Genomic DNA, 23,823 nt, shown 5'->3' on the forward strand with positions numbered 1-23,823 from the left:
TTGTGTTTTCGCCAGAACAGTTTCAAAGACTTCTTAAAATAAACCCAGACTGGAAATCTTACAGGCTTCTTGATTTAGGAGATGAAGAAGTTACGAAAGTCATGAGCCCTCATTTCGAAGAAATCTACGTAACAGAGATGTCGCAAACTATGATATGGCAACTTCAGGAAAAAAAAGTACAGGGTACTTGAAATAGACGAATGGCAGAACACAGGATTCCAATATGAATCTTCTCGATCGCTGCGATCGACCTGTGACTTTATTGAAAGAAATCCCAAATGTACTGGAGCCAACTAGGGGCCGAGGCATTCTTGCACTGGCTCTTCCCTTTCACCCATATGTGGAAAATGATCTACCGCAAGCTGGAGACAGAACACCACCCACATGTGAGGCACCTGAAACAGCAGAGGATGAAGATGCGGATGAAGCAGTGCTCTCATTCACTTGCACGTGGGTCATCTCCAAATTCAAGTGGAAAGTGGGAGGGGAGCAAACATGTCACCATTTCAAAGGCCAAAATAAAGATGTGTTTCCTCTTAGTGTGGCTGAAGGACATTGTTTTATACGGAATATTCAAACCCAAGAATCATCATTTTTATCAGCTCGCACCCCGACAGTGCAGACTGCGCTCCCGACAAGAGTGGACATATTTTTTATACTTAACCGCACTATAGATCGTAACCAAACAGAATCAATACAGTTGATACAGTGTGACCGATTGCTTTTTCTTTCTTTTTTTTATTTATTATGAAAAACAAGTGAAGACTGGCACTTACTTCAAAGCATTGTTGAATATATAGCGTTTTGGCAAATGTTCTTCCATGTTACAAAGTAGTATTTCTGATCTTCATTCTCAAGCACATGTTTTTAATTATGCCAAAAAATGTTTTGGAGACAAGAAAAAATATTGTATCCATTTAGGAATGTTTGGGAGCGGCCGCCTCGCAATTCACTGGACAATAAAAACAACAACAGAAAAGTGGGTAAAAGGGATGGAAATCAATTGACCCCGCTCCAAGTCTGCTGGAAAGCGTATTTCAGAGATCAGGGGACAGATTTACAATAACTGCTCGATCCCTTTACATTCGCAGGGGTGCGCCAGTTATTGTGCGCCACGGCTTCGCCACCATGAATGCGCCGCCACGGGGCAAAAACGGCACAGATGCGTCTGTGCCGTAAACGCGGCTCATTGCTGGAGTTGCGTCGCAAGCGTGACGCAGCGCCAGCAATGCTCTGGGGGCCCTGTCTGTCCAATGCTGCGTCAATCCTTGCACCTGCTTCAAGCAGGCGCAGGGTTTAGATGCAGCATGGACGTAAAAGTGACTCAGTATTTCACTCAGCCACTTTTAGGAGGCGTTCCTGCACCACAACGCCCCCCCCCTGCCCCGGAACGCCTCCTTCTGGCGCAGGGCTTTACAATGTGACGCATCTCCCAGATGCGTCACGTTGTAAATACCCAGCACCATGGTGCATCTTTTGCGCCGCCGCCGTGTCACAAAAGTGACGCAGCGGCGGCGTAAAAGAGGAGCAAGGGGCTTGTAAATTTGCCCCTTACTCTACAAGGTGGAAATTTAACTTTTTTTGTATAAATGAGGAGGCATATAATCAAGGGCTTATCGCCAAGCTAGCAGCCAAAGTAGCGTGCTAACATCCGATATCACCAATTTCCCTGCAATAGCAATCGCAAAAAGCATCGCCACAGATGAAAACCGTCAAATTGCTAATGAGATGCAGAGTAGGCGTTCCCGTGCAAAAAGACGTGACAACACCACTTCTTAACATTCTCAACGACCAGCCATATCCGCCATAAGAACGCAAAACATGTGATAAGGCGCGATAGCAGCAGGAATTTAACATCTGCTCTGACCTGGTGTAATGTCAGACGACAACCTGAACAAGACAGGGAGCGAGAAAGAGAGAGAAAGAGGGAGAGAGAGAAAGAGAGGGAGAGGGAGGGAGAGAGAGAGAGAGAGAAAGAGAAAGAGGGAGAGAGGGAGAAAGAAAGAGAGGGAGAGAGAGAAAGAGAGGGAGAGGGAGAGAGAGAGAGAGAGAAAAAGAAAGAGCGAGAGAGGGAGAGAAAGAGGGAGAGAGAGAAAGAAAAAGAGGGAGAGAGGAAGAGAGGGAGAGAGAGAAAGAGAGGGAGAGGGAGAGAGAGAGAATGAGAAAGAGGGAGAGAGAAATAGAGGAAGAGAGAGAAAGAGGGAGAGAGAGAAAGAGAGGGAGAGAGAGAAAGAGAGGGAGAGGGAGAGAGAGAGAGAGAGAAAGAGGGAGAGAGAGAAAGAGAAAGAGGGAGAGAGGAAGAGAGAAAGAGAGGGAGAGAGAGAAAGAGAGGGAGAGGGAGAGAGAGAGAGAGAGAGAGAGAAAGAGGGAGAGAGAGAAAGAGAGGGAGAGAGAGCCAACACTGAGGACCCAGGCCTCACTGCTCACCTGCTACCACCGGTGTGTGTCCAACCACGTGCCTGTATACACTGCAGTCCACCAGGTCCTTTATCTGAAACAGAGTCCAGAGTCATGAATGGCAGAGTCCATACAGTTGCACACGCCATCATCGCTTGCCCGCCCCTGCGCACACTGGCTGCTGCACCCCAGCCCCTCCCACCGCCCAGCGATAATTGCACGCCCTTGCGCATCCAGGCCTCACTGCTCACCTTCCGACACCGGCGGGTGTCCGATAGGGCCCACCACGCGCCAGTGCAAGCTTCAAGCCTGGGGCCCGTGCCCATGCCAGCCTCAGCATCATGCACCCCGCACCACAGGCCACCAGGTCACACACTTGAGTCTGGGTCTTGATTTCGCAATGGCAGAGATCATATCAGTGCACACGGCATCATCGCAGGCTGCACACCTGCTCAGCCCTTTAGGTCCCACTACCTCTGTTTGCCCTAGAGGCCTTGCCACATGGCAGTAGACCCGCACTGCCTGCTGACTCAGGCCTACACTGCAGTCCAGCAGGGCTCACCAAATCCTTACCAGTCCAGACCGCCAGGATGGGGTATCATCGCAGGATGCACACCCGCTTAGCTCTTTAGGTGCCCCTACCTCAGTGCACTGAAAGTCACCATCTTGAAGCGGTGTGCCTGTGCCAGCCGCAGTGTATCCAGTGCCACCAAGTCTGTGCCCCACAAGTCATGGACCCTTTATGATTGAGCCTCGTAGTGCGGACACCATCATGTCACCTCCGGCACTAGGGAATGTGATGTGGTAGGGCCCTAGTCCCTCATGCATAAATAATAACCACACGGATACGCCCAGATAGAGAGTGGAAATGGTGTCCAGCACGTGTGCCCTGCCCTTTGAATTGGCAGGGCCACATGTCCTGTGAAGCATGTCCCGGATGGGTGTTGGGTGGGTGTATACCAGCCATGAGGGAGTGGCTGTGACATGCTGACAACTAGACCTGTGATCAGCAGATCACTACAGGGAAGACCTGGGACATGAAGCGTTGTTGCCACGCCTGTGAGCGTAAGAGGAGTGGGCTGGCCTGGCGTATGCCAGTCCAACGCAAGAGTGTGGACAATGACCCCGGGGCTCTGGAAGTGCTTACATCCAGGGCTGAACAAGGAAGTAATAAATGCGTGTATCTCTGTTTTAGTGTCGCGCCACCCGGACCGCAATTGGCAATGTATCTCCCTGTGACCCAAGTCCCACAACATGAGCAACATGGACGTAAGGGGGAACCAATGACCCTACATCATCCGTACTTCCACACGTGAAAGATCATAGACAGGACACATCTGTGTGAATATGAATGTTTAATGCACATTCAGTGGAGTGTTGCTGCTGAAGCAGTACAGGGCGATGCAAACCCCACTTTACATTTTTGGCCCGTGGAGGGCCAGCCAGAGTCATTTAGGGAATGTCAAGTTCATCAGAAGAGAAAGAGTACAGTCCGCAGTCTGAATGCTGTGTCATTGGTGATCAAACAGAAAATGGCAGTCCATGTCAAAGGTCCACGTTGAGTGTTGCAGAGTGTATCGGGGGACAGTGGAAGGTGATGATGACGAGGGCAGAACCAAGCACAATCCAGCCATATGGCGGAGATGAATGCTACTGCGTCCTGCTTACCACGAAGGCAGATTCATCCGCATCTTCATCCTCTGCTGTTTCAGGTGCCTCACATGTGGGTGGTGTTCTGTCTCCAGCACTGGGTGGCAGTGATACCTCAGGGGCTGGAGGTGGAATGTCTGCCACGCTGTGTGGCACAGACACTTCAGGGGGCGGAGATGTGGATGTAGTCGTAGCAGCAGCATATATCATCGCAAGGCCTTGTGGCAGCAATGTCATGAGGAGGGTATTTAGCGCAATGAGGATCCCAGATACCTCTCGCTGGTGTGCAGCCATGGCAGCCGCTCTTTCCCCCTGCATCCGCTTCAGGGTCTCCATTATGCTCCGCATGTGTGCCAACTCCCGGTTGACATCGCTAGACCCACTCTGACTAGACAGTTGTTCTTGTCTCTGAGTGAGGACTCCAGCGATGTCAGCCATGGATCATTGGAGGACATGGAGCGGACTGGGGGTGTCCCTTAGGGACTGTGAGTGGTCCCTGATGGGACTTAGATACCCACGTATGGTATCTAGTTTGGCTGTCATGCGGTCGAACCCCGCCTGCACCTGTTTAGCCAGTTTCTCCTGGTACCCCAATACACGGCGTTGGAAGGCCAGGTGTTCTTCGTGGGGGTCCTGGGAGGCAGCTGTGGTAGTGCCTGTTGTGTGGTCTGTGCAGGGGGTGGGGTCTCATAGATGCAGCTGGGCTGCCCTGCTCCTGGAGGTGTGGTGTGGAGGCTGTCAATGAACTCTTGGATGGCGTCAGTGTCGAAGGGTTGGTGGTCCTCTTCATCATCAGAGAAGAGAGGTTCTGCCTGCTCTGCAGAGGTGTTGGTTTGCCCTCTGCAATGTGAAGGGGAGATGTAGTTTAACATTGTGTTCACATGTATGTTGATGCATGGTGATGTGCTCTGCATGTTATGTGTTTGTGCTGCATTTTGGGATAGTCACCCCTGCAGCTCTGATTTTGCTGCCCCTTATACTTTTCATGCGGTGTGCCTTTCACTTCTCTGCTTATACAGTGCTGATATGTTGCACACTTGGGTACATTGGTCTCTTGTTGGGAGTTGGGGTCTGGGGCATGGTTTGTCTGCAGATGTGCTATACTTAGTTGTGCATTTGTGCCATTGTGCCCATCTCTAACGTCCCCCCAGTCTCTGGTTGTTACTCATCCTGGTGCTGTTGTGTCAGGTCATGTTGAGCGGTGTCCGGTCCCCCAACTCCTGCCACCGTCTCCCCACTGATGACGCTGGACACCATTTCCTCTATCTCGTCCAGCTCCTCCTGTGGCGTTGGACTCCCAACTCCAGTCTGCATTGCTGCCTTCTGGTTGTTAGCGAGTTTCTGCTGGGTTTTGACCTTCACATTCTTCCAGCGCCTCTTAACCTCTTCCATTGTCCTCTTCAACACTCCGACTGCATTCACCTTGTCCACGATGGACTGCCATATTCCATTTTTTGTTGCCAATGACGCAGTGGAGTTGACAAACAGTTGTTGATGGTGTTCTACCACCTCCTTTATCAGGATCCTGTTTGCCTGCGGACTGAACTGCGTCTTCCTCTTCTTCTTGTCCTTGGCCTTCCCTGACTTCAAGGTCCCAGGCTGGTCCTCCGGGGGGCTTGTGGTGTTCTGGTTTTTCTCTGTACTTGCTCCGGCTACCTCGATTGTGCTTCGCTGATGTTTTGCTTTTGTTTGTATGTTTTTTTCTACTTTTATAGTGATTTTTCCCACCTGCCGTGTGTGACTTGCAGGCCCGGTGAAGATTATTGCTGATTTATTTAGCAAGGAGGGCGCAATGAAAAGGGACGCATCGCTGTTTTCACGCAGTGATGCGTCACTTTCATAAATGAGGCCCCCTGTACATTTGAAGGAACAGTTTGCACAAAATGTATCTTATTGTGGTAGGCGGGTGGATTGGTAGGGCAAATGATCTTGACAGTAGGGGAGATGTGGCCGCCACTACGGCTTAGCAATCCTTGCTGCTGACTCAGGGAGCTGTAATCCGTCCGTGTTACTCTTTCATTAGTAGATTCACACACACTGAGCTCTGGAGATTCAGGAGTGATCCACCGACTGCCAGTGGCTAGGATTTTCTGGATTAAAATGAACAAAAACTAATGTCAGATATTACACCTTTAGATAACAGAAGCGCTTCCGACGCCATTATTAAATGCTGTTCAGGGCTTAGTATGTCAATTAGGGATGGACTGAACTGGGACGCCAATGGCACAGAACTGGATGGTGTCTTGGGCCCCAACTGTGCCACATATCACTTTGAAAAATGCATTTTTGTGCATTTTCAATACATGTGCAAATTACCATCAACTTGAAGTTGAAGGTAATCAGCGTTTTCTAAATGCACAGTTCGCATTTACGCTACGTGCATCAGCATCAGGGAATGACCAATTGCAAAGTCCAGAATGCATTCGCCATATAGGTAATTTAAGAAAAATTGCAATTACCTAATTTGCAAATACAAAGCCTTTCATGCTTCAGAAAAGTCCTTTTTGCCCTCGCGAGGGCAAAGATGCTTGATGCATGTGGCTCTTGATCTTCTAAAGCTATAACTCTGGGGTTTGACATGTGTGATTTCCGACAGGCCCTTTGAGAGTGTTTTAAGTAGCATCAAAGGTAATTATCCACAACATGATGTTCGGAAAAGCAGTAAACTGAATGTTTTCATATGTGCTTGAAGTGAAATTCCCAAAACACACAGAAAATAACAAGAGACAAAAAGGGGTTCCAAATCCCCAAATAGCAAAGAAAGCTTTGGGGATTTGTGGCTAGGTTAACAATAAAACACTTTAAAATATAAGCTCTTCGTAAGGAAGAAAGAAAGGAAAGAGGATAAAGGCATTCAAGCAGCATGCACGGCGCTGCTCGATCCAGAGGCAATACTCCATGGGAGTTAACTTGACCCTACCAGGTAGGTCGCTCCCCCTCCGCACAGCACTGCCTGTGTGTCCCTGCCCCAGCCGCCACTGCTGATGAAGGTTGAGGCCCTCCTCAACCCGCAGGCTACCACCTGTGCCTCATTCCTGGTGGCCAGTGGTAGGCCATAGGTTTGTTCATCTCTGCTATTTTTCCGCTATTTATTGTATTGTATTTACTGTATTGCCTTTATTATCATTTTTTTGTGTGCCTGTGACTGCTGTTCTCTTTCTTCCCCTGCTGCCAGTACTTGATCTGCACTTCTCCTTCAAAAACCAAATCAATGATGATAATGATTCTGAGTAAGATGTCAATACTGGCTTAAGATCTAAATCCACCTTTCTCCCACCAGGGGTACCCCCACAGGTAGCCACATTTGAGCAGGCGGTGAAAGATGACATCGAAAAGATCTGGACTTCTCCGAAGAGTGGTTATAGCAACCTTTCAGGAGTAGAAAAACAAGCATTAAGAGCCCTCACACAAGATCCCTCGATAGTCATAAAACCCGCTGACAAGGGTGGTTCCATCGTGATACAGGCTGTAGATACCTATAGGACGGAATGCTTAGGACAACTGAGCAACACTAGATCTTATCGACCACTGGCGACTGATCCTACCACCAGATTGTCGAACGAGATCAAGACTCTGGTGGAAGAGGCTTTGGCAGAAGGCTGGATAACTCCCTTAGAATCACAATTTCTACAGACACAACAGCCCACCATGCCTTATTTTTACACCTTGCCGAAGGTGCATAAGCCCCAAAGGCCACCGCCTGGGAGGCCGATCATTTATGGCCAGGGATCACTACTTGAGCCACTCTCTGCTTTTGTAGATCATTTCTTAAGACCCATAGTACACACTATGCCCACGTACCTGAAAGATACCACGGACGTATTGAGAGCAATTCCAACTATAGAATACCATCAGGAGACAGACTATCTGGTCTCTATGGATGTCGAATCCTTATACACCTCAATCCCCCAGGATGAGACCTTGGATACCATCAGGTCCATCCTGGAAGGGCGAGATTTCGACTCTATCACTCCGGTCCCCTTTATAATGGCCCTAGCAACCATTGCCATGAAAGACAATTACTTCAGGTTTGAAGACACAATCTACCTCCAAACCTCGGGCACTAGCATGGGGAGCATTTTTGCTCCTTCCCTGGCTAACCTGTACGTTCACAAGTTCGAACAGTCATCTGTGTTAACAACATCTAACCCCTTTTTCATATCTATAGTAGGTGGAAGCGCTACATAGATGATGTGCTGGTGGTATGGAGAGGTGACCTGGACTTAGTCCTACGCTTCCATGAGTGGTTGAACTCTCAGAACAGATTCCTGCGGTTCACCTTTGAGATAAGCCAAGAGAGGATTTAATTCCTGGATCTCTCCATTCATGTCACCCCAACTGGCCTGGAAAGTGAACTCTTCCGCAAACCCATGGCAAGGAACTCGCTTCTATTGTACGAGAGCCAGCACCCTAAATCTCTGTGTGACAACTTATCGTTTGGTCAGTTTCTCCGCCTAAGGCGAAACTGCTCCACCCTGGAGACCTTCTCACACCACGCAGCTAATTTGTCAGACCAACTGGTAGAGAGACACAACCCCAAGAAACTTATCAAGCGCTCTCTCAAGCATGCTACGAATAATAACCGGGAGGCACTTTTAGAGCCCTGGATTGCAAAGCCCCCCTTGGACCGTCTGACATTTGTAAGCACATTTAACAGCAGGTCCAATTGTGTCCAGAATACCATCAGACGACATTGGCATATCTTGAACTGTACCAATGAGAAAATCGAATATCCTCTATTCGCTTTTAAACGTTCAAGCAACCTACGTGACCAACTAGTACATACGCGCCCCAAAGAGTCACCTAAAAGAGAGATTGGGATACTATGGACCTTCCAGCAGTTACCGGACATCACCCATGTGGGGCTTGCTCGGTCTGTCCTCAGACACGTAAGACAACCAGTATCGATATTGGTGCCACCCGGCCATGGGAGCTAAGACACTTCACTAATTGTAAGAGTACCAACCTTATCTATCAACAGACTTGCCCATGCAATGAAAGGTACATCGGAATGACCACAAGAAAGGTCCGCGCTCGGATGCTGGAACACAAAAGCACCTTTCGGTGTAAGAAAAGTCTCTCCAAATTAACTAAACATTTCATACATACTGTTCTTGAAAAACCTTTCATTCCCACCCACGTAAGTGATATATCAAGATTTTTGTTCATTAAGGAACAAAAATGGGTTTACAAACTACATACAGACACTCGAGGGCTGAATGATGAGATTCCTTGGTTTAGCCTTCAGTAGTTCCATCTCTATAAGGAAACCATTGCTGTTGACTTCTGTCTGAACTAAATTTACAATGCACAGAGGTATCTGGTCAACCTGCAGCAGATATAAGTTGGATCTTGTACATAGCTTTGGGCCCCTACATAAAAACGGGTTACATATATACCTATCACCGTTTGACTGCCCACTTTTGTAGCTGGATACACAACCAGCAGTGTCTCCTTTTTCTGTATGGATGATTTACCCGACAGATGATCAAATTGTGCTGCTACTTTCTTGACTAGGTACTACTGGCGACTTTACTACATTTACCTTATTATACTTCGTTGTATCTGGTAGCTGGGGGACCATGCATCTGTTGGGCGTGACCACTCGCGCTCACCTCAGTTGCCTTCTGTTCCTTACGTGATTTGTGGTTGACAGTTTGTCTGCTGTACTTTTAGAACTACTTTTTTCATTGAAGTGATGTCACTTTGTAGTTCTTCAAATTTCTATACAAGAGCCATGATTTTTAATATTATAATGTCAAGAATTGTTGGGGTACACTTGTTGTATTCATTGAGTTTTGTGTAACTTTCAAAAAGAATCCTAGCCTTGAGACCCGCGCTACGTTGTGCCCCTCGTTCTGCGCCCCGCGACCTACGGAACTACAGACGTCCATGTTATGACGTCATTTTGTAGTCCCGCTAGTATCGCGAGAGGACGCGTCTCTCTGCTAGCCCGAGCTACCGGCTCGGTTTAGTTGTTCCCTTTTCTTTTGCGCTAAGGAATTGCAACTCGGAATGCATGGGCAATATCTATGGCGTCTCCAGGTAGGGTTGCTCAGCCTAATATACTGTTCGTTTTACAACTATAAAACGAGGCGTTTTCTTCGATGAGTAACCTATACTGATTGGCTACATATGGATGCTTTGGACCAGTCTTAAAGGCTGTACCTGTCCTGTTCGTTGCCTCCCCCTGACTCAGTGCCGGCCGGAGGCAACGACGGACAGGTAAGCCACTTGTATGGTCAGTCCCTTTGTTTTCTAATAAGTGGTTTTTAAAACATTTTGCAAGCAGGTTAACCTCTCAAGGGTGTATTTAAAGGCGTTCCACTGCTGGACATTCATTATAAAGGGCTATTTTACCTCAAATCTAACTATGGCCTGTTGAACTCATCACCACATCATAGCTGCTATATTGGAGGTGAAGTGGTCTGTGCCTTGGAGTATTGATCCTTGGGTACTGGACTATGATAGGTAGTGAGGTCTGGGAGTAAGCTGCATGATAAACCTGTGCCATGTATATATAAGGCAGAGCAGGATAGACTTATATATTCTCTCTGCTGTATTTAAGATCAGGTTGTTTTACTTCTGCAGAGCGGGGTCTCACATGTCCTGAGCCAGGTCCAGGAGAGGTGAGGTCTGTTCCCCGGGCAATCTGGGTGAGTAGATAATGTCCTTACAGTGTAATATTTTGGACATGCGATCTCTTACAATTAATCCTTACAGCGGGGTCACTGTGTGTTTTTTCTACTGTAGATGTAACTTATACACCAGGTGTCACTGAGGAGAGTTAACAGACGTCGAAAATATATCCTTTGCTGTTATAGAATGATACTCCCGATTGTTTTTTGACATTTTTGCTTTGGCACATTATTTGCATTATATGCAGTAGCATTACTTTTGAGAACAGAGGCCCTGAAGAAAGCCTGGGTCCCTTTTTTCCCATTAGGCTGAAACATGTTGGCCCCTTTGCGGATATTTGGTTAAATTGCTATGATATTGCGCTGTTCTTGTTTTTAACAGGAAGAGACCTTCCCTATTAAAAATTTCCTCTCTAGGCTCTCTATCCTATTTTAATTCACCACTCTTTATTTCACCGTTCTGAAAAGCACTTTTCTATTCAAATAGCTAGGGTAGATCTTACTTGTTACAAGGTGTCATCTCAGCGATAAACCTACTGGGCTCCCCTACGAGACCGGCGATCGCTTTCTCACGCCGGGAGAAGTGGATGTTATACTTCCCGGTGTTCGTCTTGTTTCCTGGTGAGAAACTAGACCGCGTATGTGATTCGAAGATGGCCACTCGTATTGGAATACGACGGCGGCCATCTTTGAATTTTCGGGCTGAATATCCGATCATAATAAATATGAGGAGATTGATCCTTTATACACATAGGGGTTATAAAGCTAATTTACCTAAGTAGGTACACTTCCTGATATTTTTACATAGTTTGGGTGGCAAAAACGGATAGTATCGTTATTGCCAGCTTAGGTAACCATTAACTTAAATTCAAGCATCACTAACCTTAGTGTATTAGATGGATATATTTATGGTAATTATTAGACTTATTGTGCTTTTGTTATGCAATAAGCGCTACTCATTACTAGGGATAAGGTAGTTCTAATTTTAGGGGTTATGTTGATTATCAACCAAGTTGATATTATACTGACAGGTTATTTATAAATCAGTATAGGGGGTTCAAAGATCAGGTTGAAAAAGGACTGAAAGAGACCTATCACAAAATATTCTTTTACCAAGGGATGGATCATTATAAATAAAAGGAACTTACGGAATGATCGGAAGCTCTGTGTTTTTAACACATGAAGGTCTTAATCTCTCTTCCATGGGTATTTTTACAGGATGGATACTATTAATAGTGAACATAGTTTTTAGGTTTGTACCCTTATCTTGCCAGTAGGCCCCATGGGATGCTATCATTTAGGCCTTGGGTATCTGTTTTCAGCTTGTACACCCAGCGTTGTTCTTTGTTCAGGAGGCGCTGTTCCAAGTTGTCCTGTCCGTACAGTCTTTCAAGAATTACCCATTTCATATCGTTGGGCGTATGGTTACATTCAATGAAGTGGGATGTCATTTTTGTTGTCATTCTCTTCCGTCTGATATTGCTTCTGTGTTCAACTATCCTAGTACTTGCCTTTCTTGTTGTCATTCCTATGTAATGCAGTTGACAGTTGCAGGTAATCATATATACTACTCCAGAAGTATTACAGTTAGTAAAGTCCTTCAGTTCCCAAGTCATATTGTTATTGAATGTTATTCTTTTTGTGGCTTTTGTCAAATGACAGACACTACAATCCCCATATGGGTAATGTCCTGTGGGTACTGTACTGATTGTTCTTTGTTTAGGATTTTTGTTTACTTCTTGTGGACGGGTGTGGACTAGATGGTCTTTCAGATTTTTCGTTCTTTTATGGCTGAACATTGGTTTTGGTGTGTCCAGACTTCCACAGTTCAGAGTGCGCCAGTGTTTTCTGACAATATTTGTTACCATGTTGGAGGCAATGTTGTAAGTAGTAATACAAATAGGTCTCTTTTCACAGTTCTCCTTCGTGATCTTTGGCTCCAATAGTGCTTCCCTATTGTTATTAGCAGCTCGTTTTTTTGCTTTCTTCACCAAATGTGCTGGATAATGTCTATCCAGTAGTTTTTTCGTCAGGTCACTCGCTTGTTGGTTGAAATCCTCTTTGGAACTACAATTTCGTCTCAGTCTCAAATACTGGCCAAAGGGTAAGTTCTCTTTTAAATGTCTCGGATGAAAACTATCGAACACTAACAGGCAATTTCTTGCAGTTGATTTAAAGTGCATCGTAGTGCTGAGAGACAATCCGTTGACCATGATGTTTAAATCCAGAAACACTAATTCTGACCTACTCATGGTGTGAGTAAATTTAAGAAAAGGGTCTTGTTGGTTTAGCCAAACCAAGAATACTTGTGCCTCTATCTCCGTACCTTCCCAGATGAGAAGGACATCATCGATATACCTTTTCCAAAGGCTCACATGGTGTTTGTGAGGATTTGAGGCGTTGAGAATTTTCCATTTTTCCAGGTGGTGAACGTATAACCCCGCTACGCTCGGCGCAAAGGTACTTCCCATGCTCGTACCATGGGACTGTCGGAATAGGGTGTCTTCGAAACGAAAAAAGTTTTCCGTTAAGGCCAGGCGGCAACATTCTAAAACGACATGGCATGGTGTCTGATACTCCCACTCTGCTTCAAATAGAACATCTTCCAGTATCTGTAAGGTGTCGGCATGGGGTAAGCTAGTATAAAGACTTTCCACGTCTAAACCAATCAGAATATTCTTTTTCGGGTCAAATGGTAAGTCTCTCAAAACTGTCAGGACCGATTTTGTGTCCTGTAGATAGGTCTCAGTGGCTTGAATCAGTGGTCTTAAGAAAGCATCGGCATACCTGGATAGGGGTTCTAATATTGATCCTATGCCCGATACTATCGGTCTGCCAGGTGGATGTGTTATGGATTTATGGATTTTAGGTGTCGTGTAAAAATAAGGGGTTATTGGGTTTTTGGTTTCCAAAAAATCCGCCTCTTTTTTCGTTAGCCAGTTATTGGCGGTAGCTTCTTCTGTTAGATAGGCTATCTCCCTTCTGAGACGATTGGTAGGGTCTTCTGTAATTTTTACATAGTTCCTTTGATCCGCTAGTAGGTCAAGACAGACTTGCCGATAGGTGGATGTATTCTGCAGCACTATCGCTCCACCCTTATCAGCAGGCTTTATTGTAATTTCCTTTTGGGATGACAGTTTCTTCAGAGCTTCGTGTTCTACTTTGCTCAAGTTATGGAAAACTTTGATGGTTTTGGGGTCAATTTCTGAAATTTCCTTCATCACAGCCTTTTCGAATGTTAAGACTTCCACTGGGAGGTTGGCACTTGGAGGGGTAAACGTAGACTTTTTATGTAGACCAGTGTCAGTGCTGGGCAGATTGGTTGAGAGTTTGTTGTCAAAGAAAACTTGTAGTTTAATCTTTCTTATGAATTCATTCATCTCTTGGGCTAAGAGGAACTTATCCATAGTAGGGGTGGGGACAAAACCTAGCCCCTTTTCCAAAACCTTTTTCTCAATATCTGTAATCTCGATATCTGATAGATTGACTACTAAGCTGGTGGTTTGCTCGTTGTCGGTTGGTCTACTGGTCCCATGCTCCTGGTATGGCTTCTGGACGTTTCTATTGGTTGGGCCCATTGGACCTGTTGGGTTCTTCTTGTCTTTCCTCTTTGTTGGCCCCTGCCTCTTGCTAAAAAAGGCTGCTGTTGTTGTTGGTCTTGTCTTTGTGGATTGCCCCAAAAATTCTGAGCTTGATGAGGATATTGAGGGGGGAAATTTGGTGGTCCATAAAAGAATTGGTGAGGTGGTGGTGGGCCATAAGGAGGCGGGCCAAAATACCCTTGCCAGTTCGGATTGTATCCGCCTCTGTTTCTAAAGTATCCTCCTCTTGAGCGTCTAGTTTTGTTACGACCATAATTTTCACTATTGTTGGAGTTATCTGATCCTGTATCAGAATTGTCTGAATCCGTGTTGTATCCTGGATTTCTATTCGGAGGGATATAGTCATCTTTTGTATAAGGATACATTTTCTCCCGTGAGAAATTCTTCAAATCTTTTTTGAATTTAATGGTTTTTGTATCTTTCAGACTTATCTCAAAGTCAGCCATTTGTTTATTTAGTTCATCCAATCGTTTTTTTAGGTCGGTAACATCCTGGAAGGTTTTTAATTGTACTTCAATTTTTATGGCTTCCACTTTCATCTCCTCTCCTAATCTTGCTGCGGTTTTTATTATTAGGACCAGCCAGTCTCTGGTGCAGTGCCAGGAGATTAGTGACCAATCAATCGTGTTTGACCTCAAATATTGTGCCATCATTACACCGTGTATCAGAGTTTTTACTTGATTCCTCTTAAGTTCAGTTAGTTCATCCCAGACTTGATTAAAGCCGTCTGAATCCCTATGTATATTGTCTGGGAAAGATTTCCCAGACAATATACATAGGGTGTAATGATGGCACAATATTTGAGGTCAAACACGGCACCAAGGGGCCTAATAGTAAGGAATGAGCCCTTTATTTTCCAACAGGACAAACAATTTAAAATTGGGCATTTTTGTTTCTTGTTTTGGAGTGGCACTCACAGGGCTGGACCCTGCTGTAGTCCTGAAGAAGAGCTGTGGGGTACAGCTCGAAACTAGTTGACACGCTTACTAGACACTGTGTTCCATAATAGAGCCAGTTTCCCTAGTAAATCACCCCATTTTTAATATATCCACTAGGGGCCGGAATAAAGGTAGTTTAACCCACTAGTAGGATATTTTTAATTCCTTCACTCCACTTCATTTTCCCCTGTCTCTCACATTACACGACACATAGTCTTCAGATAAAAGTGCTCCTTCGCAATCGCGATTGTCGCAGCACGCCTCAACCCGCAGCTGGGTTGAGAAGCCCCAATGATGAAGCATGTCACCGTGAGGAAACTCCGGTGAGTGAGGGGACTATAAAGAAAAAGTTTTCTTTCCTTTCCTGTTTCTGAAACAGACCTTAAGGTGTCGTGTTCCAGAAGTTAGCCAGGTTCTTTGGATCTGAATTTTTCAGATCTTTTTTTGAATAGAGTAAACCGGAGCAATGAAATTCTGACATTTCAATTTCACTTATAATTGGTGATCATAACTAGCTCACTCTCAATAACTCACTCGCTAACTCTCTCACTCTCACTAACTAAATCTCACTCTGTCTCTCACTAACTCAATAACTCTCTCTCACTAACTCAATAACTCTCTCTCACTAACTAACTCACTCGCTAACTCTCTCACTCTCACTAACTCTCTCACTCTCTCTCACTAACTCAAAAACTCTTTCTCACTAAGTCACTGGCTAACTCTCTCACTCTCACTAACTAAATCTCATTCTCTCTCACTAACTCAATAACTCTCTTTCACTAACTAACTCACTCGCTAACTCTCTCACTCTCTCTCTCACTAACTCAATAACTCTTTCTCACTAAGTCACTCGCTAACTCTCTCACTCTCACTAACTAAATCTCACTCTCTCTCACTAACTCAATAACTCTCTCTCATTAAGTCACTCGCTAACTCTCTCACTCTCACTAACTCTCTCACTAATTGTATCACTCTTACTAACTCTCTCAATTTCTCACTATCTCTCACTAATTAACTCACTAAATCTATCACTCTCACTAACTAAATCTCACTCTGTCTCTCACTAACTCAATAACTCTCTCTCACTAACTCAATAACTCTCTCTCACTAACTAACTCACTCGCTAACTCTCTCACTCTCACTAACTCTCTCACTCTCTCTCACTAACTCAAAAACTCTTTCTCACTAAGTCACTGGCTAACTCTCTCACTCTCACTAACTAAATCTCACTCTCTCTCACTAACTCAATAACTCTCTTTCACTAACTAACTCACTCGCTAACTCTCTCACTCTCTCTCTCACTAACTCAATAACTCTTTCTCACTAAGTCACTCGCTAACTCTCTCACTCTCACTAACTAAATCTCACTCTCTCTCACTAACTCAATAACTCTCTCTCATTAAGTCACTCGCTAACTCTCTCACTCTCACTAACTCTCTCACTAATTGTATCACTCTTACTAAGTCTCTCAATTTCTCACTATCTCTCACTAATTAACTCACTAAATCTATCACTCTCACTAACTAAGTAACCTTCACTCTCCTGTTATTTATACCCACCCCTTTCACAATAAACACCATAAAAAGCAACGATTAGAACAGGCAGATACAAGTTGCCAGCATTCAAACATATGATAAACCTCAAATCATTACTTCTAATTATTAGTTTTTTATCATCTTCATTTTGTATCATAACTAAACTAACAAAAATGCTTCTCACACTTCTTTATTATAACATTTCAGCATACTGCAGACTTCTGCACAACACAGCTTAAAAACAAACACAAACTCAATATCTCTGCCTTAACACTTATTAGTTCCCAAAGGCAAGACCCATTGGCTATGCCAATGCTTGTTTTGTTTATTTCAGCAGCATTACTTCTAGTGGGTCTTCTAGTGTCACTTTTTGTCACTAATAAATTAGCTTCACACATTCCCTTTATTGCTGGATTTTGAGACTCTTCTCAGCCTGCATCAAGAGCACAAGTCACCAAGGGGTTGCTGCAGGAACCTTGCTGGCACTGGAGGGGGCGTGCCTAAGCACCTTCATTTGCATACCCAGAAGCCTCCGTGGCAAACTCCCGATTCATTACTACAGGCGACACAGGCGTCTGTTTAATAGGAGAAGGAGCTCCTGTACCTGTGCACACAGAGGCATTCATGGGAGCGACTGACACGTCACCGGTGTAAAGTCACCCTACTAGTAGTAAGTTATATTTTTTACCGTGATTGCGCGAACATTTTTCGACTGCATATTACGTTCAAATTGCGTTTTCGCTGTTCACGTGCACTTCGAGGGGCCGTGAGAGGCGAAGCTCTCATCAATTTTTTGAGGGTTTCTTAACAAGAAACTCGGTGCTTTGTTAAAATGTGAGTTTCCTGGGACGATTGGTCCTCCTCGGCCGCTGAGGAGAGGAGGATCCCGCAGGCTCCACCGGAAGGCGTCACATGGGCAGTACGAGGATCCTGCGCGAGGAAGTGGGGAGGTGCAACGCTCTCTCCTGTCGCTAGAGGTCAGGAAGCTCGAAGGAAAGAGTCAGAGCATCATTCCTAATCTGCATAACCACAATCCTGTGCGCGCCTCATAATGCTGCTTTACTTTCATATAAAAGCAGGGCTCTTTGTGGCATTTGAAACGATAAAGAGCAGAGATTTAAGAACGAAGAGGCCAGAGTATCAGCCCTCTAGTGGGAAGGCAGGAACCGTAGTTAGGCACACTACTCTTCTAAGGGAAGTTAATAGGTAATTTGCTTCTTGAGTGAGCATCAATGGCATGATGTTTTTGTTGATTTTAATATTATAAAAAAGTGTACATTAATATATTAGGAGACTTGATTTACTTATACACATACTTTGGTATGTGCAAGCAATCATTTCTTGTTCTCTCTCTGCACCAAAGTACATATTCAGAGCTGGTGGAGAAAGGGTTAAAAAAAATACCACTGTTGCTCTTAGATTCTTACTCTAAATCGGGCCATTTTTCTCAACCTTAACTTTGTATCCCAATGACATGGTTTCTTTACAGTTGATTTTGCGTCCCAAAACATATAATGAATTAAAATATTTTTACAGCTAATTGGGTAATCCCCCACCCTTCGGATCGATGTTTTGCTGACAGTTTGTGGGGCAGCTATCTGGCAAGTATGAGGTGACAGTTTAAGTAAGTTCAGCAACTACTGCTGGGCAGGCACAAATCAGGAAGCTTGGGGCAGATAAGGACATGCGACCGAAAAATCAAGAGTTAAGGGATAGTAGATTGCAGGGCAACAAAATCTTAGGATGGAATATCTTTGGATGGAACCGTGGCGGCACAATCCGGGGAAGATGCGGGAGGACAGTTGTGAAGATCTGAGGTGGTGGGGACTAAGACTTGAAAGAACAACAGGATTTGCAAGGGGGTTTATGGGGGTGGGGGGGATGCCTACGCAGAGGCAGTGGGACATGGGATGTCGAGAGCCCATGTTGCTCACCTTCTCCTTCTTGGCCGGGTTGCTCTCCTCCGGGATGCTTTGCTTCTTGCAGCCTGCGGTAGGGCTCCACGTGCTGCAGGTGGTGGACACCACTCCAGGGGTGGGCTCTGTGCCCAGGCCAGCGCAGCTCTCAATCTTGATGAGCCGGTGCTTGGGGGAGATGTACTTGACCTCGGAGAGCAACAGAAGGGGCGCCGAGTGCTGCTGGCCGGGCAGAGGCCGCCGCTCGCTGTTGCATCGGTACAGCGGCGAAGGAGAGCCCGAGGCGGGCAGGATGGGCGAAGCTGCACAGCAGCCCCGAGGGGACGGGGCCTCCCGCACACTGCCCCCACACTGCGGCACCCCCTTCCTGCGGGCCAGCTCCAGCTCCTCCTGGGTGCAGTAGTCGCGGCACATGGCTCGCAGTTTGCGGAGTGACGAGCCGGGCCCGCTGTACGGGTCCTCAAAGTCGCGCTCCTTCTGCGCGCGGTATGCGCGGACCAGGTCGCTCTCTTCATGGCTACGTTGCCCACCTGGAAAAGGCGAAGTATGGTGATGCCCAGGCTGATGCCCACTGGGCTCTGTGCCCCCGGCTGGCCGCTGCTTGTAGTCGGGTCGCGGGGGCTGTGGGGGGCTCTTGGTCTTGCTGTTGCCCAAACTGAAATACTTGTTCAGCCACTTGGCCATGACACCCCCGCGGCTGGCCCTGGCAGGCCGGGTGCCCGGGCTGGCAGGCTCCGCCTGGTCCGCTTGCCTTCCTGGGCCACCCAAGCCTGGCATCAGGAGTCGTAGAAGGCGAGGACCTATTTAATTTCTTGTGAACTCTCTCCTGTCTATGCAGCCCTCGCCCACCTGCGCCCCAGAGACATTACTCGCAGGGGGCGGCACTGCAGGTGTTCACGGAGCACGCGGCCACAGTGGAAGATCCCTGGGAGCCGTGCAGCTGGGCACAGTACAGAGGGGTCACGGCGGGTCACTCGGTTCCTGTACGGGATGCAATAGAAGCACTGCAGGCGGGACCCTGGCACCCTGGCATGATGTGTAAGTTCCGTGCAATGGTGTAGACGGCTGCCTGCTCGGGATGCCGCCCTGCTCCTGCCCTTCATTGTACAGATGAGTTTGTTCCTGTGCTGGCTGCTCGGCTATGTTTTACCGCTGCTGGCCCTGATTGGATGTGGACCGGCCAGCACCGGAGGAGCCCTGTAACCCGGTCCATGTGCATGAATATGATGAACCACAGCGAAGCCACCTACTGGAAGGAGAACCAGGCGTGGTGTGTTTGTGATTCAGGAAAATGATGTGAATCTCTACGACCAGTCTATGTCCAGAGTTTCCACGAGCATCGAAAAATCCCGCTAGCTGTCCATACAACTACATCACTCTTTCATGCCATCTGTTTTTAGCACGTTTCTTTCTAGGACTTCAATCAATGGGTTGCTTCGGAGAAGCTCCATGTTTGTGATTTCGCCAGAACAGTTTCAAAGATTTCTTCAAATAAACCCAGACTGGAAATCTTACAGGCTTCTTGATTTAGGAGATGGAGAAGTTACGAAGAAATCTACGTAACAGAGATGACGCAAACTATGATATGGCAACTTCAGAAAAAAAAGTACAGGGGGCCTCATTTATGAAAAGTGACGCATCGCTGCGTGAAAACAGCGATGCGTCACTTTTCACTGCGTACTCCTTGCGACACCAATGATGCGTCATATTTAATGTATGACGCATCATGTCGCAAGGACTTACAGATATGTCAGTATTTCTGACGCATCTGTAAGCGCAAAAGTGACGCATTGCTGGAGTGTGTCACAAAAGTGACGCAACTCCAGCAATGCGTCCTTTCACATGGGGAAAGCCCCATGTGAAAGGGCTTGCGTCAGTCTTACGCCTGCTGTGAGGCAGGCGCAAGATTTTAACGCAACAGCATCCTAAAAGTGACGCAGTGAAATCTCATAGATTTCACTGCGTCACTATTACGAGGCTTTTGCGGGGCAACTGCATACATTATACCTGATGCAGGTATAATGTGGCGCAGGGGTTTAAAAAGTGACACATCTACCTAGATGCGTCACTTTTTAAATATGGCGCAACAAGGCGCATTTTGTACGCCGCTGGTGCGTCACAAAAAGTGACGCACCGGCGGCGCAAAACTGACACAAGGCCTCATAAATAAGGGCCAGGGTACTTGAAATAGACGAATGGCAGAACACAGGATTCCAATATGATGCAATCAGCTGCTTGAATCTTCTCGATCGCTGCGATCGACCTGTGACTTTATTGAAAGAAATCCGAAATGTACTGGAGCCAACTAGGGGCCGAGTCATTCTTGCACTGGCTCTTCCCTTTCACCCACATGTGGAAAAGGATCTACCCCAAGCTGGAGACAGAACACCGCCCACATGTGAGGCACCTGAAACAGCAGAGGCTGAAGATGCGGATGAAGCAGTGCTCTCATTCACTTGCACGTGGGTCATCTCCAAATTCAAGTGGAAAGTGGGAGGGGAGCAAACATGTCACCATTTCAAAGGCCAAAATAAAGATGTGTTTCCTCTTAGTGTGGCTGAAGGACATTGGGGCATATTATCAAGGGAGTTTATCTCCGCTTTTTTGGCTTTAAAAGCCAAGAAAGCGGAGATAAAATTATCTTCCTATTACCAAGCTGTCGCTAACACCAGTTAGTGACAGCTAATAGGAGATAGCGACCATCTTGGGCCCCGCTTTGCATGTCAGTGATATTTATCACTAATGACATGCAAAGTGGGCGTGCCAAGATGTTAGCTACTGGAAACAGTCCCTAACATCGCTATCTCCTATTACCAATTTTTGGAGATATTCGCGCTAAGCGCGAATATCTCCAAAAGCTAACACCTGCCCTGAGCAGTTCTTAGCCATGTTATCCAATGGGAGGTGGATAACATGGCTAAGAGCAATAGCTCGGTAATGCATGAACATCGCGGACTTTTCAGCGATATTCATGCATTGCGGCCGTTTTTTATCGCATTTGCGATAAACCTTGCTAATCACCGATGTGCGGCGATAATTTTTGTCTCTAAACAAGTTAGAGACAAAAATTATCACTAGTTGTTGGTAATATGCCCCATTGTTTTATACGGAATATTCAAACCCAAGAATCATCATTTTTATCAGCTGGCACCCCGACAGTGCAGACTGCGCTCCCGACAAGAGTGGACATATTTTTTATACTTAACCGCACTATAGATCGTAACCAAACAGAATCAATACAGTTGATACAGTGCGACAGATTGCTTTTTCTTTCTTTTTTTTATTTATTATGAAAAACAAGTGAAGACTGGCACTTACTTCAAAGCATTGTTGAATATATAGCGTTTTGGCAAATGTTCTTCCATGTTACAAAGTAGTATTTCTGATCTTCATTCTCAAGCACATGTTTTTAATTATGCCAATAAATGTTTTGGAGACGAGAAAAAAAAAAGAAGATCTGGGGGCAAATTTACAATAAATGCTCCATCCCTTTACATTCGCAGGGGTGCGCCAGTTATTGTGCGCCACGGCTTCGCCACCATGAATGCGCCGCCACGGGGCAAAAACGGCACAGATGCGTGACGCATCTGTGACGCGTCTGTGCCGTAAACGCGGCTCATTGCTGGAGTTGCGTCGCAAGCGTGACGCAGCTCGAGCAATGCTCTGGGGGCCCTGTCTGTCCAATGCTGCGTCAATCCTTACGCCTGCTTCAAGCAGGTGCAGGCTTTTGACGCAGCATGGACGTAAAAGTGACTCAGTATTTCACTCAGCCACTTTTAGGAGGCGTTCCTGCACCAGAACGCCCCCACCTGCGCCGGAACAGCTCCTTCTGGAGCAGGGCTTTACAATGTGACGCATCTCCCAGATGCGTCACGTTGTAAATACCCCGCACCATGGTGCATCTTTTGCGCTGCCGCTGTGTCACAAAAGTGACGCAACTGCGGCGTAAAAGAGGCGCAAGGGGCTTGTAAATCTGCCCCTTACTCTACAAGGTGGAAATGTAACTTTTTTTGTATAAATGAGGAGGCATATAATCAAGGGCTTATCGCCAAGTTAGCAGCCAAAGTAGCGTGCTAACATCGGATATCACCAATTTCCCTGCAATAGCAATCGCAAAAAGCTTCGCCACAGATGAAAACCGTCAAATTGCTAATGAGATGCAGAGTAGGCGTTCCCGTGCAAAAAGATATGACAACACCACTTCTTAACATTCTCAACGACCAGCCATATCCGCCATAAGAACACAAAACATGTGATAAGGTGCGATAGCAGCAGGAATTTAACATCTGCTCTTACCTGGTGTAATGTCAGACGACAACCTGAACAAGACAGGGAGCGAGAGAGAGAGAGAAAGAGGGAGAGAGGGAGAGAGAAAGAGGGAGAGAGGAAGAGAGAAAGAGAGGGAGAGAGAGAAAGAGAGGGAGAGGGAGAGAGAAAGAGAGAAAGAGGGAGAGAGAAAGAGAAAGAGAGAGAGGCAGGGAGAGAAAGAGAGTGAGAGGGAGAGAGAGAGAGAGAAAGAGGGAGAGAGAAAGAGAGGAAGAGAGAAAGAGGGAGAGAGGGAGAGAAAGAGGGAGAGAGAGAAAGAGAAAGAGGGAGAGAGGAAGAAAGAAAGAGGGAGAGAGAGAAAGAGAGGGAGAGGGAGAGGGAGAGAAAGAGGGAGATAGAGAAAGAGAAAGAGGGACAGAGGGAGAGAGAAAGAGAGGGAGAGAGAGAGGGAAAGAGAGAAAGAGAGGGAGAGAGAAAGAGAGGAAGAGGGAGAGAGAGAGAGAGAGAGAGAGAGAGAAAGAGGGAGAGAGGGAGAGAAAGAGGGAGAGAGAGAAAGAGAAAGAGGGAGAGAGGGAGGGAGAAAGAGAGGGAGAGAGAGAAAGAGAGGGAGAGGGAGAGAGAGAGAAAGAGGGAGAGAGAAAGAGAGGAAGAGAGAGAAAGAGAGGGAGAGAGAGAAAGAGAGGGAGAGAGAGCCAACACTGAGGACCCAGGCCTCACTGCTCACCTGCTACCATCGGTGTGTGTCCAACCACGTGCCGGTTTAGACTGCAGTCCACCAGGTCCCTTATCTGAAACAGAGTCCAGAGTCATGAATGGCAGACTCCATACAGTTGCACACGCCATCATCGCTTGCCCGCCCCTGCGCACACAGGCTGCTGCAC

The sequence above is a fragment of the Lissotriton vulgaris genome, chromosome 1_1, assembly GCF_964263255.1.
Source record: "Lissotriton vulgaris chromosome 1_1, aLisVul1.2, whole genome shotgun sequence".
NCBI classification, from domain to species: Eukaryota; Metazoa; Chordata; class Amphibia; order Caudata; family Salamandridae; genus Lissotriton; species Lissotriton vulgaris.